The following is a 13,093-nucleotide window of genomic DNA, read 5'->3' on the forward strand; positions in this document are numbered from 1 at the left end:
CAGAGCACTAGTTCATACGGAAAAGTTGCTATTCAAGAAAATCTCCTGAATTTTTTTATCACTCTATTTTGTGTTTCTTTTTGAGTTATCTGGTAAATCTGTTAAATCTAACAAATGAAAATGGATACTATGTTTTATATTGTAGACAATTTCAGTTTAATGAATTTTTAAATACTTTTTGCTGCCTGTTGCTGCTATTCTATAGAAGGGCATCCAGAGTGACCTGCTATCCATAAAGATGGACTAGAAAAAGGAAAACCCACAGTTTATATGAAAATGCAGTAGTGCTATCAGCATAGCCTGTCTTATATCAGTTTCAATCACGCCCTCTTGTGTAAAAGTGTAGCATAACAGCAGCTTTCATTTCAAACAGAAATAACGTTGAATACTGAGTACCTACTAAGTGCAGGCTTTATGCTTAATGCTAAGAATATAGTTGAGGATAAGACCTACAAAGTCCTCATATTCATGAAAGTTATTTAGGGCTCATTTTAATAACTGGAAGTTTAAATTCTATTCCAAAACCTCTATGAATATGAAGCATTTCATTGTATGGTACAAATAGTTTTATCAATAAAAGAGAAGTATTGTCAATAATTTCTTTGTCATATAATCTTAAATTATTCATCCATATGCCTCTAAACTTTTCTCTTTAGCTTCCATTGGTAAATTTTAGAATACACTAAGTTTTATAGCTATTTTTTTTTTACAACGATATATTCTTCAATACAATATCTTGTGTTGTTTAATTCTAAAGTTCTTATTTAACCTTAGTGTTAGTTGTCATTGGGAAGCCTCTGAGGCTATAATTTCACAGTTTATGATCCCAGGAAAACATCCTTTATTAAATTAGAGTCAAGAGACAGTGCTTTACTCTATGTTATTAAAATTGAAATTTCCTAAATCTCATTATATATTCTTACCATGTACATTTTTATGATTCTTGTCTAAAGAAATCTTATGAACATCTCAGTGCTGATATAAATTTTTCAAATTTTACTGTCTGGCTTTTTTGGGTTTCAAAATCAAAAATTCTTGTTTTAATTTAGAGGAATAGTGAGTAAATTGAAATGGCAGCATATAAATGGTGTTTTATGTTGCTCAGAATGAACCTTCCTGTAATAAATGCAAATATGATAAGATGTAAACCATGGTGGACAGGTTTGATAAAATTAGATTTTAATAAAGTCCTTAAATCAATAATCATCCATGCTAGCTTCTGATTACATAAAGACTATTTCTTCACCTTTAGCAGTTAAATCATCTTATCTCTGCATCAGGAGCTTGTTCCTTCATTCCTACTTGTGAACACTGTGCCTTGCTCATTTAATCAATTGTCCTCTTAATCTTTCTGTGATAAACCTTTATTCTACTTCAGTGTTTGTATGGAGGGGGGTAATCTGGTTAAGTTTAGTCTTGCAAGTGGTGACTTTTGCCTTTCACCCAACTTTATCAAGCCTAGAATGACTGAAATAAACCTAAAATCTAATTAAAAATAATTAGCCTGCTATGCAAATGTATCTTCAAGTCAGTTTCCCCATCTCTCCTTATGACCAGATGGCTGACTAAAAACCCAAATCACATTAACAATCTAAATGCCCCATTTGCCCTCTTAGACTGTACATTTTCGGTAAGAAATGGGTGATGTGAGCATATTCCACTTTCCTGTAGGAAAGCTTTTATTCTATCTAATTATATTTTCAACTATCTGGCTAAAATTATGAATGAAAGCTTATTAAACATTTAGACACCCCGTATTGCTTGCTTTGTTAATGGAGGCCCAACTCATGAGCCAAGAAATTTGATCTGATACACATTTGCTCCTGCGTGAGGCAAAATGTGTGGCAACACCTTTTCTCAGGAGCACGAAACCCATCTTGGAAGATATATCCAACATCTCTGAGAGCCTTGTCATCATTCCTGAGGGTGCAGGGAACAAAACAAGGCCACATCCTTTCTCCGATGCATTATGGCAGATGTGTATCAGTTAGCAATAGCTACCATGATGTTCAATATGTGACCGCAAAGCTCGATCACATTAGAAAGAAAGTAGAATAAGGAGATAGAGAATTAAGGTTATTTTTGCAGTCAGTATGCCACAAGATGGCAAGTAATTATTTCTATAAAATTATCTTCTTTTTTAATCAAGTCTGACCTTATTTTTGCTTTTATTACATAATCTGAACAAAAACATTTATACACTCACACATGCACACACAAACTTTCTGGGTACCCTTTACTAATATACGTGAGCTCACTCATGCCGATCCACATTTCTTCAGTTTCTACTTCTAGCACCAAGATTCTCCAGATTTTTACTGACTTCTCATCTAGGGACTTACAAATGTTTTCAATTTCCTTTTACATAATTCAGACAAGAAAAATGAAATATAAAGTATTAAGAAAGACATTAACTTAAATTTATATGAAACTTCCAAATAACATCTTCCTATTTTTATTTCCTGAGAAATTCGAACTTGATTCCATGAACACAGTATTTTTCAACCAGGTTTTATTCTTAATACAGTTATAAATAATTGCTGATAATGACATTTTAAAAGTTATTTAAAATTTAATAGTCACCCTTTACAGAGAGCAAACAAGTTGTAACAACTAGCAGAAGAAAATACATTGCTTTTTTACCAACCACAGCAACTCATTTTTCAGCATTAGTCAGAATTTGGGTAATGAGATTTTATTGAATTGTATTTGAAAGGGTCAACCATTCTTTACATCCAGCTGAGATCATGCATAGGGATTTGATTTACCCTCTTGACTTACTAAGGAATGGGACAAATGTATGAAACAACATATTTGAAAACATTGGACATTGGGCAGTGAAAGACAGAGATTCCTAAGTGATGGGGAACAAAAAAATGAGCCCTACAATTGTCTTAGATTAACGTCTACAGAAAGTTTCCATGTTTTAGTATAGGGCGAGGAAACTCAAACAGAGACCCACTGTCTCTCTGTTAAGAGGACAGAACTGGGAGTCCACGGAAGCCAAGGTGGCTAAGTTTTCGAGGCAAAGAACCAAGAGGGGAGAACTGTACAGAAAGAGAACTCTGGAGATCTCTGCACAGAAAGAGAACTCTGGAAGAGTGTTCCCCTGGACTATTCAGCTGAGTATTGATGAGCACAAGTATGTGAGGAAATTATGTGAGTCTAGGGAGACAGATACTTGAAAGGTTAGAGAACAGTGGCTGAGGCACATGTAGGGAAAGACATATTGTCTTTTCCCACAACTAGAAGAGAAAACACCATAATTCATGAAGTAAAGGTTAAAATACTGAGAAAGTTCTTACTTCTGTAGTGGGGAAAGTTAACCCTAGAAAAAAAGCCCTGCTCTAATCCTACCTAAAGACGCATAAAAACAAGACTGAAATGGACCAAACTATTTCCTAACAGTTCTAAGTAACTTAGTTAGCCATATCCTAGAACAAATCTCAAGGATATTTTTAGGAAAACAATAATATCCAGCACTCAAAAAGGTAAAATTCACAATGTGACTATCAAATGGAAAATCACCAGTAAGGCAAAGAAGTAGAAAAGTATGAACAATAAGAGAAATAAAAGTTGATCAATTGAAAGATAATCAGAAATAACACAAATGATAGAATTAGTAGATAAGAACATAAAAACATTTATCATAATTCTGTTCCATATTTTCAAGAAGTTAAAGAGAAAAATTTCCAAAGGAAAACCTAGCAAACTTTATCAAAATCAACTTTTTCAGAACTCTAGATATTAACAAAAGACTGGCAGAAACCTAGGGATGACTTATTCAATAAAAGTGGCTAAATATTAGTAAGAACAGTAAGTTCTGTCACGTTTTAGCATACCCTAGGCACATCCTCACGCCCCAGATCAGTGACAGAAACAGGGCTGCAGCACTTTCAAAGCCTCATGTCCAAAGAATAGCCATACTTAGCCTGTGTGTTTAAGACAGAAGAACTCTGGAAGAATCTACTGAAAGACTTGTCTTTATTTTGCCCAACTCAGAACTCATCTAGTGATAAAGTCACTACCAATAGGAAGGAGACATTTGTTAAAAATTCTTAACAGGCAAACTGTTTAGTTGCTGCTAGCTGAGTTGATGGTTAATACTTGGGGTAAACAATAGATCAACCAAAACACGTGGAAAGGCTGGGGAATAAGATATCATTGGAAACTTGAAAACTTCAACATGTTCTTTGGAATCTAGAATATCAAACACATGCATAGGTTGGTGTACATGCTCAAGAAAGACCCGAGAGACCCCAAGCTCTCACCCATGGCTAACCTATAGGCTCTGTTCAAGGAGGAAGTAAAGGCTAAAGCAGAGTTGTAAACTGCCTGTGTTGCAGGTGTGTCCCAACACACACACACACACACACACACACACACACACACAAAATCACTCAGCAAGGACTGTGGAATTATTCAGACATTTAAGGGAATCTCTGTGTAATCATTATCTGATCATTAGGTTAACAGAACAGAGATTTCAGTGGCCACACACATGAAAGAATTTACTTGTGACTTTTGTGCAGAAAAGTCTCTAAACAAACAAACAAACAATAACTACAAACAGCAACAAAAAACTTCGTGTGGAAACTAGTAAAAGAAGAGAAACTTAAAGCCGAAGCAAGCAGAAGGAAGGGAATAACAAAGAGGAGAGTAGAAATAAAAGAAATAGGAAATAGAAAAATAATGCAGAAGAATCAGCAAAATCAAAAGTTGGTTTTTTTGATTCAGATCAACAAAACTGATAAACTTTTAGGGAAAAAAATTATTCCAATAACTAAAATCAAGAATGAAAGAGAGGATATTTCTACCAACCTCACAAAAACTAAAAGGATTAGAAAGAAGTACACTGAATGATTATATGCCAACAAACTAGGTAATCTGGATGAAACAAATTCCTAGAAATGCACAAACTACCAAAACTGACTCAAGAAAGAAAATCCAAATAGATCAATAGTAAGTAAAGAGACTCAATTAGCCATCAAACAACTTCTGACAGATAATAAGCCCAGGAACAGACCATTTCACAGGTAAATTCTAGGAATTAATACCAGTTTTTCTCAATAAGAAGAGGAGAATAAACTTTCTAACACCAGTTTTTCTCAATAAGAAGAGGAGAATAAACTTTCTAACCCATATTACTCTGATACCAAAGCCAGACAAAGACATCAAAAGAAAAAACTACAGATTAATAGCATTATGAAGATAGATGTTAAAATCCTCAACAAAACACTAACCAAATCCAGCAACATCTAAAAAGAATTGTACATTACCAAGTGAGATTTAGCCCAGGTATGTAAAGTTAGTTCAATATAGGAATATCAGCATAAACACTATTTAATAGACTAAAACAAAAATCCCAATAGTTATCTCAACAAACACAGACAAGTAACAGAATTCAATACACTTTTCTTTAAAAAAGCACTCAGCAAACTAAAAATAGAAGGGGACTCCCTTAAACTGATAAATGGCATCCATGAAAAACACACAAACCTCATGCTTAATGGTGAAAGACTGAAAGCTCTTCTCCAAAATTAGGAACAAGGTAAGGATGTCTTGTATTAAATATTGTTGTGGAGGTTCTAGCCAGAGCAAATAGCATAAAAAAGGAACAAATGTCACTCAAATTGGAAAGGAAGTAAAACTATATATAATCTTACATATAGAAAATCCTTACACACACCACAGACACACACACACACACAACCATTATAGCTAATAAGCTAGTACAGCAAAGTTGCAGAATACAAGACTGACATTTAAGAATCAGGGCCGGGCGCGGTGGCTCAAGCCTGTAATCCCAGCACTTTGGGAGGCCGAGACGGGCGGATCACGAGGTCAGGAGATCGAGACCATCCTGGCTAACACGGTGAAACCCCGTCTCTACTAAAAAATACAAAAAAAAAAAACTAGCCGGGCGAAGTGGCGGGCGCCTGTAGTCCCAGCTACTTGGGAGGCTGAGCCAGGAGAATGGCGTAAACCCGGGAGGCGGAGCTTGCCGTGAGCTGAGATCCGGCCACTGCACTCCAGCCTGGGCGACAGAGCGAGACTCCGTCTCAAAAAAAAAAAAAAAAAAATCAATTGTTTTTTGTCTTTATTTTGCTTATTAACCCAGTCCTGGCTTTATTTTTATTTTTTAAACACAGTTTAATTGAGAAAGGAATTATTTGCAAATCTAGAAGTACTGGCTTTATTTTAGGCACCATGATCTTTGATATATGAGTATTTTCATTTTGTTTTGCTTTCCTTTTCTTTTTGCATTTTGTTGCTTTTAAAATAATTTTACTTTTTTATTAGATTAAGGGGTACCTCTGCAGGTTTGTTATTTGGGTATATTGAGTGACACTGAAGTTTGGGGTCTGAATGATCCCATTACCCAGTAAGCATAGAACTCAATAGGTAGTTTTTCACCCCTCCCTCTCCCCACTAATAGAACCCAGTGTTTATTTTTCCCACCTTTTTGTCCATGTGCACTCAAATGTTTAGCTCCCACTGATAAGTGAGAACATATGGTATTTGGTTTTCTGTTCCTGCATTAATTTGCTTAGGATAAAGGCCTCCAGCTGCATCCACGTTGCTGCAAAGAATGTGATTTCATTCTTTATTATGGATGCCTTGTATGCCTTGGTGTGTATGTACCACATTTTATTTATCCAATACACCATTGATGAGCACCTAGGTTGATTCCATGTCTTTGCCATTTTGACTAGTGCTGTGGTGAATGTACAAGTGCATGTGTCTTTTTTGGTAGAAAAATTTAATTTCCTTTCAGTATATATGCAAGTAATGGGAATGCTGGGTTGAACAGCAGTTCTGTTTTAAGTTCTTTGAGAAATCTTCAAACTGCTTTCCATACTGGCTGAACTAATTTAAATTCCCACCAACAGTGTATCAATGTTCCCTTTTCTCCATAGCCTTACCAGCATCTGTTATTTTTAAAAATTTTTAATAATAGCCATTCTGACTCGTGTGAGATGGTACCTCATTGTGGTTTTGCAAAATCAGTTGAGTTCTTATACATTAGCAAAGAACAATGCAAATATGAAATTAAGAAAACAATTCCCTTTACAATAGCATCAAAAAGATAGGAATAAATATAACCAAAAAGGCTCAAGACTCAAATGCTGAAAACTGCAAAATGTTGCTGAAAGAAATTAAGAGCCAAATAAGTGGAAAGACATCCTGTGTTCATGGGCTGATTGACTTAATATAGTTGAGAAGGTAATACTCACCAATTGATCAATATATTCAATTGATCAATATATTCAGGATAATTAATATAAAATTCCAATGGCCTTTTTTTTTTTCCCCCAGAAATGGTCAAGCTGATCCTTAAATTCACATGGAAATACAAGGTATCCAGGATAGCCAAAACAGTCTAAAAGAAAGATATGGAGGACTCACATTTTCTGATTTCGAGCTTTACTATAAATTGATCTCAATCAAAATAGTGTGATACTGGCATAAAGATAGACATGTAGCTCAATGGAATAGAACTGACAGCCCATGTTTCTGTGGTCAACAAGTTTGCGAAGACCATTCACAGGGGGAAAGAACAGTCTTTTTTACCTATGACGCTTTTACAATTGAATATTTATCTGTAAAAGAATGAAGTTGGACCTCTACCATATACGATACATAAAAATTAACTCAAAGACTTAAATGTAAAAGATAAAATTATAAAATTTTTATAATAGATCATAGGTGTGAATCTTCTTGACCCTGAACATTGGAAGATTTGAAGTCGCCCCTTCCCTTTCCTCCTCGGTTAAGGGAACAACTCCCACAGCAGTTGCTCATGACCTATTCCCTGACTCATTCCTTCCATCCCCGTTCCCCCGGCACCCTGTTTTGGAAACTGTGTAGGGCCACAAACATACCCTAAATATTATCTAGTGTAAACAGGATAGGTCTCAAAAACAGCACTTATCAAGCTATCTGTGGTGAAGAAAAAATTTTTTTTTATTTTTCAATTTGTCACAAACCAGTGCTTTGGTAAAATACAATAAAAATGAATAACTGGAAAAATAAAAGGAAAAACAACACAAAATACAAGCCCAAATTTTTCTAGTTACATAGCTAGCACATCAAAATCATGACTTCTGAAGAAAAAGTAGATGAACTGAACTTCATCAAATTAAAAAATGTTTTTCCTTCCAAGGACAGTATCAAGAAAGTGAAAAGATAAATCATAAAATGGGGAAATATTTCTAAATCATATATCTGATAAGGGTCTACTATTGAGAATATATGAAAACCTCCTATAATTCAACACTAAAAAACCAAATAGCCCAATTTAATAATCAAGAAATGATTTGAATAGACAGTTCTCCAAATAAGATATCAAAAGTGCAATAATCATATGAAAAGATGCTCAACATCATAAGTCTTTAGAGAAATGCATATTCAAATAATTTCATACCCACTAGAATCACTATAATAAAAAAGATAGAAAATAACAAGTGTTGGCAAGGATGTGAGAAATTTTTAACCCTCATGCATTTTTGGTGGAATATGAAATGGTACAGTTGCTGTGAAAACATTTTGGCAGCTCTTCAAAAAGTTAATCATGTAGTTACCATATGGCCGAGGAATTCCACTTCCAGGTACATATCCAAGAGAACTGAAAATAAATGTTCACACAAAAACTTTTGTTTAAATGCTCATCGCAGCAGGAAACAATCCAATGTCTATTAACTAGCAAGCAGATAAACAAAATGTGGTATATCAACACAATGGAATATTACTCTGCAATAAAATGTGATGAAGTACAACATGGATGGAGCTTGAAAATATAGTGCAAAGTGAAAGAAATAAGACACAAAAGGCCACATGTTGATTCCATTTATATGAAATATCCAGAATAGGCAAATCCACAGAGAAAGGAAGTATCCTAGTGGTTGCCAGGAAATGAGGTAGGGAAGGGAGAATTGGAAGGGACTGCTAACAGGTGATGAGGTCTCTTTTGATGTGGGGGTGGGGGACAGAAATAGAAAAATACAATTAGATAGTGGTGATGGTTACACATCATTGTGAATATACTGAAAGTCACTGAATTGTATACTTTAAAAGCCTGAGTTTATAGTATGTGAATATCATCTCAATGAAAATTATGTAATAGATAACCTGAATAATCATGTATTTATTCAGGAAATTGGATTTGTAGTTAAAATTTTTCAAAAAAGAAAACTCTATGTACATATGGCTTCTCTACTGAATTCTATCAAGTATTTAAAGAGTAAATTATATTATTACAATTCAACACAAATTATTCCAAAACATTGAAGAGGGAAATTTTCCCACTCAATTTATGAGTTTGTTATTACTATGATACTAAAACTAGACAAAGACTTCACACACAAATAAAAGCTATCAAACAAAAAAACCTATGGACTGATATCCCTCATACATATAGGTGTAAAATTTTTAAACAAAATTTTAGAAAATTGAACCCAACAATAAATGTATAAGAAAGACCCTGACCAAGAAAAACAATGACAAAATCGAATTTTCCCCAGCAATAAAAGTGTACTCAACACTGAATTCACCAACATATTAAAATGGAAAACCATACAACCATTTCAATAGATACACAGAAAGTGCTTGACAAAATTTAACATCCATTGTTGATTAATAAAACAACTATCAGCTATTAGTGAAATGCCTGATACCAAGGCTGGGCAGGAAAAATACAAGGTACACTCAGAGTAGTTCTGTGTTGGAGTCTTCCTACCATACGGTCATGCATCACTTAATGATGGGGATACATTCTGAGAAATGCATCTTCAGGTGATTTCATTATAGTGTGAATGTTATACAGTATATGCACACAAACCTAGTATATGTACACAAACTACACATATGTGGTATAGCCTATTGCTCCTAGACTACAAACCTGTACAGCATATTACTGAATACGGTAAACAATTATAACACAATGGCATATATTTGCATATCTAAACAAATAAAAGGTACAGTAAAAAAAGTATAAAAATTAAAAAATATTAACAGTACACCTATATAGGACATTTACCATGAAGGGAGCTTGCAGGACTGGAGGTTGCTCTGGGTAGGTCAGTGAATGAGTGGTGAGTGAATGTGAAGACCTCGGACATTACCGTATACTACTGTAGATTTTATAGACAATGTACAGTTAGGCTACACTAAATTTATAAAACAATGGTTTTTTTCTTCAATAATACATTTACCTTAGTTTCCTGTAGCTTTCTTACTTTATATTTAAATTTTTAAAAATCTTTTTGGCCAGGAGTGGTGGCTCACGTCTGTAATCCCAGCACTTTGGGAGGCTGAGGAGTGGGGACCACGGCGTCAGGAGATCAAGACCATCCTGGCTAACATGGTGAAACCCCATCTCTACTGAAAATACAAAAAATTAGCCGGGTGTGGTGGCATGCGCCTGTAGTCTCAGCTACTCGGGAGGCCAAGGCAGGAGAATTGCTTGAATCCGGGAGGCAGAGTTTGCAGTGAGTCAAGATTGTGACACTGCACTCCAGCCTGGACAACAGAGTGAGACTCCATCTCAGACAAAAAAACTTTTTGACTCTAGTAATAACATTAAGGTTAAAACACACACTGGAGAGCTGTCCAAAATATTTCCTTTCTTTATATCCTTATTCTATAAGTTTTTTTTATTTTAAAATATATTTTTAATATTTTTTTCCTGTTAAAATTTTTTTGTTAAAATGAAGACACAAACACACACATTAGCCTAGGCCTACACAAGGTCAGGATTATCAATATCCCTGTCTTTCACTTTCACATCTTATCCCACTGGAAGTTCATCGGGGCAATAATACACACGTAGCTGTCATCTATAATAACAATGCCTTCTTCTGGAATACCTCCTGAAAGACCTCCCTAAGGCTGTTTTACAGTTAACTTTTAAAAATATAAATAGGGCTGGGTGCAGGGGCTCATGCCTATAATCCCAGCACTTTGGAAGGCTGAGGCAGGCAGATCACCAGGTCAGGAGTTCGAGACCAGCATGGCCAACAAATGAAACCCCGTCTCTACTAAAACTAAAATAAATGAGAGGGGCTTGGTGGCAGCCGCCTGTAATCCCAGCTACTAGGGAGGCTGAGGCAGGAGAATTACTTGAACTCAGGAGGAGGAGGTTGCAGTGAGCTGAGATTGCGCCATTGCACTCCAGCCTGGGCGACAGTGCAAGACTCTGTCTCAAAATAAATAAATAAATAAATAAATAAATAAATAAATAAATAAATAATGAATACACTCTAAAATAATGATAAAGAGTATAATATAGCAAATACATATACTAGTAACATAGTCATTTATTATCAAGTATTATATCCTGTACATAATTGTATGTACTAGACTTTTATGAGACTGGGAAGCACAATAGGTTTACACCCATGTAGCCACAAACATGAGTGATGTTACTCTACAGCTTTACATTTACTACAATGTCCCTAGGTTTTCAGTTCCGTTATATATATTGCCAAATATCCAGTCCATTCCTTACCTAAACTTCCTTATGTGGTACATATCTGTAATTCAATCTCCACCTTTCTACAGCATTCTTTCTAAAACACGTATGTTCTAGTCTCTTATCTCTAATTCATAAAGCTTAAGTGACTCCCCATTGCCTACAACACAAAGCCTAAATTCTATGCACAGGCTACAAACTACTTCATCATTTTACCTCAATCTTTTTTGTAGAGACAGTGTCTGGCTATGTTGACCAGACTGGTCTCCAACTTCTGGGCTCAATCCATCCACCCGCCATGGCCTCTAAAAGTACTGGGATTACAGGTGTGAGCCACCAAACCTGTCCAAAAATCGCTTTTGCAAACTTACTCAAGGCTATAGTACTAACAAAGCTGTCTATTATCAGTATGTGAGCAATGTTGCTGTTTAAAGCTAAATCAACGAGAATGTAACATCCTGCTCTTGACTAAAGGATGCACGAGGAGTCATTTCATCCAAAGAAGCAGGCTGTATTTGCAATCCAGGTGAAGAACTTCATATAACGAGTTTGAGGACACAGCGTTTTACAATTTTTTAACTTGTAGTTTCCATGGAAATAGAACCTTAAGTCGGCTAGGAGTCAAGATTGTATTGTTCCTAATAGAACTCTAAACAGTGTTCTTAATGGAACAGTGTTCCTGGTGGAATATGGTGAAGATACAACAACCTTTCCTCCTTTTGAATGATTGCTGCTTTCTTTTTTTTCTTTTCTTTTCTTTCTTTTTTTTTTTTTTTTTTTTGAGACGGAGTCTTGCTCTATCGCCCAGGCTGGAGTGCAGTGGCCGGATCTCAGCTCACTGCAAGCTCCCCCTCCCGGGTTTACGCCATTCTCCTGCCTCAGCCTCCCGAGTAGCTGGGACTACAGGCGCCCGCCACCTCGCCCGGCTAGTTTTTTGTATTTTTTAGTAGAGACAGGGTTTCACGGTGTTAGCCAGGATGGTCTCGATCTCCTGACCTCGTGATCCACCCGTCTCGGCCTCCCAAAGTGCTGGGATTACAGGCTTGAGCCAGCGCGCCCGGCCTGCTTTCTTTATAATAATTTCCAAGCGCTACTTCCTTCCCACTCCTGTATAAACATCTATGATACCCAGCTCAAAGCTGATTCCAGCTTCCTCTATCGCTTTCTTAGACTCATGCAGCAAAAGCCGGTACCCTGTTATAGTCTCTGTTTTCTCTGAGACGCTGCCGATTTCCCATGCTACTGTTTGCCCTTTTGCAAACTTGACTTTGATGAATTTTTTGACACAAGACGCTTATCTGTCATTGCATTTGCAAATATGCATTCAATAACTTGGAATAGAGAGAGAAATGTATTCATAAACGGCAAATGTATTCATGTTGCCAAACAGCGACATAAGCAACAAAGTATGTATGAGCACTACGGTACTACACATGAAATCTCATAAGCCTGAAGAATCTACTGCAAATCCCTCTCTGAAAGATGGCGGGGGGAAAGTAGCGGTAAAGTGATGCCCTAGAAACTGCGGTCTTCCAAGCAGGAAGCGCGCCCCGCGGCACCTCACTCCGACAGACCACCTAGCGTCTCAACTCAGTAGCCCAAAAGGCAGCGCGCATGCGC

The sequence above is a fragment of the Piliocolobus tephrosceles genome, chromosome 3, assembly GCF_002776525.5.
Source record: "Piliocolobus tephrosceles isolate RC106 chromosome 3, ASM277652v3, whole genome shotgun sequence".
NCBI lineage: Eukaryota > Metazoa > Chordata > Mammalia > Primates > Cercopithecidae > Piliocolobus > Piliocolobus tephrosceles.